Source organism: Arvicola amphibius, chromosome 1 (assembly GCF_903992535.2).
Source record: "Arvicola amphibius chromosome 1, mArvAmp1.2, whole genome shotgun sequence".
In the NCBI taxonomy this organism is placed as follows: domain Eukaryota; kingdom Metazoa; phylum Chordata; class Mammalia; order Rodentia; family Cricetidae; genus Arvicola; species Arvicola amphibius.
In genome coordinates this window covers 104,833,410-104,838,277 of record NC_052047.1, presented here as the reverse complement: position 1 = coordinate 104,838,277, position 4,868 = coordinate 104,833,410, and the positions used below count along the sequence as shown (strand labels likewise).

Below are 4,868 nucleotides of genomic sequence, written 5' to 3'. Positions count from 1 at the left end.
CTCCACAGCAGCTCAAACCTGTCCTTTATTTCAGTACCAAGGGAGCAAATGTTCTTTTCTGTCCTCCTCAGTACACATGTAGCACATAGGCAAAATACTCATACACATAAATTATAAAACAATTAAAAAATTAGACTTGCAAGTTCTCCATCTCTCTTCTGGTTCTCTCTCCTCTCTTGACTCCCGTTCTTTTGCCAGTTCCATCCCCTACCATACAAACAATAGGTGGAGGCTGGGAATGGAAGAGAGCACAATGGGTGAGAGAGATGGGGTTTCAATCAGATAGAGAAGGTTTTGAAGTGATTGACATGTTTCCTGGAGATGGGATAGCAGGCCAACTTCCAAAGCTGCCCCAGGAAATGTGGTTACTTTTCAAAAATGGCAAATTAAAGGGAGGGGCAATGACCATGGCTACAGCTTAGCTACATACATCAGGATCTTGGGAGAGTGTTTGTCTTTCTGTTCCCATTACCTGGAAAGGCTTCTGCATGTGGGGAGGCTAGTCAGCTGGCATGTGACCCCAGGCTGTTCCTTCTGTGAGAGGCCACTGAAACTGGGGCTCTCAAGCAAGCAGTCACTGTAGTAAAAGTGTCTTTCCCAGCAAACAAGGTCCCCAGGGACAGATAACCATAAAAGCGCTGCCCTATTCCCAGACATGTTTATGTTGGCCTGATAGTGAGGGCACTCATTTAGGTAGTCAGTCCCCCTTGAGAGTCATAACAGAAGGTTGCCTTAGAAAAGCTCACATTCCTCCACGGTTTTAAGTAATCCCCATTTCTGAGCTGTATCATTTATCCTAGATGGGCTTAGTTAGAAATGAGAAAAGATAATGTGTTTCTTATTGGGAATAGAGTCTTCCCTGGGATATTTTTGTTACCGCCGGAGGAGAAGATTCATACTTAACATGCACATACAGCCAGATTTTACCAGCCTCCTATCACGTTGGAATTCTTTCTGACAATATCACCCATTCTTGCAGCCAATGTCTAGTTTATACCCAGTACTCGCTTCTCTTTTTCCTTTTTTGAAAATCATGTATACTCTGTATACTTAATACATTTCGCTTAAACATTTTAAAGCATATATAATACATTTTGTATACATATTGAAGGTCATTCAAAGATAAATATTCAGAAATTGTTTATACATGGCCTGAAGGATAAAATATGAAAATGAACCATGTAAATTTCAGGTAAAAAATAAAAGTTATGAACACTGAGCTCATAATATTGTTGCATGGAGGCCTACTTGTTTGTCCCAGCTGCCCGGCTAGCTTAGCCCCAAAATAACCACACAGAAACTATGTTAATTAAATTACTGCTTGGCCCATTAGCTCTAGCTAACTCTCACATTTTGATATAACCTATTTCTATTAATCTGTGTATTGCCATGTGGCAGTGGCTTACAAGGAAAGATTCAGCATGTCTAACTTTGGCTCTCTCTGACTCTGCTTTCTTCCTCTCAGCATTCAGTTCTGTCTTCTCTGCCTACCTAAGTTCTGCCCTATCAACTAGGCCAACGCAGTTTCTTTATTCATCAACCAATGAGAGCAACACACAAACAGAAGGAACTCCTATACCATAATATAATAGTCTAAAATGAGCTTTTAGCCACACCAAGGAAAGAAAAAGCAGTTTGGAGGGTGGAGAAACATTCGTGAACAAGTGATAGTTAAACTGGAATCAGATTAATGTAAGGGAAAGCATAAAGAGAAAACCACAGGGAGACTAGAGATCCGTGAAACACTGACATAATTCTGTCACTGACAGAGGCCTCATTGCCAGAACAAGAGCTCTTTCCCCAAAGCCAAAGCTGACACACTATAAGCATCGGTTTATCCCAGTGGCCAAGGCTGAACTACAGCGAGACTGAAACAGAGGAAAGAAAGAACTAAAGACAATGCAGTGTGGAGTTGTTCACTCCATAGATAAGAATTGCTAGGTCTTGCAGGACTCCCTAAAATGTGACTTAAATGGAAGAGGATAGTCTTCCCTTTCAGATCCTATTCAACATTAGCTCCAAGCCCTGGGAAGTAGTCTATGCCCGAGTATCCAGCGAATCTCCATGGACCATAGACTGCTCACCCTGTATCATCAAAGGAGAAGACAGCGGGAAGCATAGGGCACAGGTAACAGGGCCTTGGTGAAAGCGAATTAAGGTGACCAGAACTTTACTCAGAAAAGGTACCCACAACAATGGCTGGAATAAGAAAGAAAATCTCCAAGATTTTAAGTGGTTTAAAAATAAATCAGATGATGAAAAAGTAGAAGGCACCTGGGGGAAAGAGGCGGACCTAAAGGGGCGGGGTCTACGCCAAAGGGCATGGTTAAGCATCTGGGGCGGGACCTGAAGGACCAGCTGATACAAAGTTTATGGACCAGTTAGTGGGTGTGGCCGCTGTCTGTTTGCCTTTGCATCCCTCTACACCCAGATCCCAGGCCTCTATGGTCCAGAGGGCATCCTTCCTGCTCAAAGAACACTGCAGCCCCAAGGCAAGGGTCAGTAGCAGTAGCTGTAGGAAATGCCAACACTGCTCTGGGAGGCACTAAGACTGGGGCTGGATACTGCCCAGGGTCTGGGTCTACTGACCCTATTGGGCACCGTGGTAGCACTGGGTGTCCTGTTCCTGAACTCTCTGCAACACCCCTTTACCTTCCCGCTGCTGTGGGTTGCCTACTTCTCAACCTTTCAGGTGGGCTAAATGTTCCTTTATTTCCAGTGGGATTCCCTGCTACTGGAGACGGGCTTCCTGGCTATCCTAGTAGCCCCACTGAAGAAGCCTTCCAACCACAAGGCCCTCCAGGGTGGACTATCAGGGGCCTTACCCCATGGAAACCTCCAATTCTGGCTTGTGTTCTGGCTGCTGTTTCGACTCATGTTTGCCTCTGGGGTGGTCAAGCTGACCAGCCGCTCCCCAGCATGGTGGGGACTTACCGGGCCTGCCCACACCAGCTGCCTGATTTTCCCACCACCTGCCAGTCTGGTTGTACAAGTTCAGTGTGGTGGCCACCTTCCTCAACGAGATCACAGGACCCTGTCTGCTCTTTGCTCCTATTCGCCCCCTACGATTGGCCACTTTCTGTGCTCAGGTATTATTACAAGTCCTGATTATCATTACTGGTAACTACAATCTCTTCAACCTGCTAACCTTGGTGCTTACCACTTCCCTCCTGGATGACCGTCACCTGACTGGCCTCAGATGCCTACCTCCTGGCCTAGGGCCCTGCTGACCGTGCTATCTCTATCCGTACTTGATAAGCCTAGTACCTTACTCCTATATGGAGCCTGGGATCCACGGGTGGCTCTGGATTGGGGCTTATGGCCTGTTCAGTCTGTGGAGCATCTACAGCTGGCCAGCTCATATGGCCTCTTCCATAGGATGACTGGTCTGGGTGGGCAGCCTGAAGTGGTGCTGGAGGGCAGCTATGATGGACAGCACTGGACAGAGATAGAATTCATGTACAAACCTGAAAATGTGAGCCATCCACCCCTATCGTGATACCCCACCAGCCACATCTTAATTGGCAGATGTGGTTTACCACCCTTGGCCCACATAAACACAGCCCCTGGTTCACCAGCTTAGTGCTACGTCTCCTGCAGGGCAAAGAGCCAGTAATCTGCGTGGTGCGGAACCACGTTGCCAAGTACCCATTTCATGAGCAGCCACCCACCTACCTGCGGGCCTAGGGCTATAACTACTGGTTCTCAAAGCCTGGGGGGGCAGAGCCAATGGTGGCACCGCCAGTGGGTAGAACAATTCTTCCCACGGGTATCCCTGGGGCACCCAACTCTGGCAATACTGCTGCAACAGTTTGGAGTTAAGGATAAGAGTCCATTCTGGGCCCGAAGCTCAAGCAGTGCTCTAGCTCAGACACTGAACTGGGTGCGCACGCAGTTGTCTCCTCTGGAGCCTCCCACCCTGCTATGGGGGCTTCTGGGGACTGTGGTGACTGTCAGAACTGTACAGACCCTGCTTGCCCCCTGTCCACTCCAGTCCTCATAACTGTCTAGAGAGAAAAAAATATAAGCAAACTTCCAAAAAGGATTTCAGAGCTGCCTCTGAGCGGGCTGCTGTAGCCCCAACGGCAACAGCAGTGAGGCTGGGGCCTCCCGGAGGAAAAAATAGCTTGATGTGTCGTCAGCCAGCCACTTGTCCGATAGAGTAGATCCTCAGAATCCCAGCCACTGCGCCTTAGGCAGGCCTGCCAGGGCAGATGCAGCTTGAAGTGCCACCCCTGAGGACCACTGGTGCTACCTTGAGCCCTATTGTCCCTCTGCACCAACCGCATCTTCCTCTAATCCCTTTCCACTGTGTTGGCAGCCAGCCCGGAAACGGGCAGGTGGCCTCGCTCAAGACTTTCCTGGAACACTGTAATCAGTGCACCGTGGATGTAGAGGCCTGAGTCTGGAGCCCTATCCAACTCCGCTGAGGAGGGGATGAGCTGGATTTGCTGAGGCTAGGAGCCAAGGGAAGTGAGCCCATGTGATGGTGCCTACCTGCCCCTCGGACTGTACCAATAAAGGCACCGTTTGTACATAAAAAATAAATAAATAAAGTGATAATGCTGAAAAACAATATTTTCCAGCTTTAGAGAGAAAGAGCTGACAAAAACGTGTGTACCTGCATGTGTGTATGCGTGCGTGTGCGTGCCTGCGTGAGTGTATGAGAGTGAGAGAAAGAGGGTGAACCTTCATGTTCTGATCTGTGAATCTCAGTCAACACATGCATCATCTCACATAGCTGCCGTTCTTCTAATAAGGACATTTAAGGTCTCCTCTCCAGCAATTTCAAGTGTACAATAACAATTAACTATTATCACCATATAGTCCATGACATTTACAGAAAAAAAAAAAAAAAACATAGCCTA

At 47.6% G+C, this 4,868-nt stretch overlaps 1 pseudogene; it reads left to right on the top strand.

The window, feature by feature from the left end:
- The first annotated feature begins 253 nt into the window (after positions 1 to 253).
- On the top strand, positions 254 to 4,003 carry LOC119817329 (annotated as a pseudogene).
- The last annotated feature ends 865 nt before the right edge of the window (positions 4,004 to 4,868 follow it).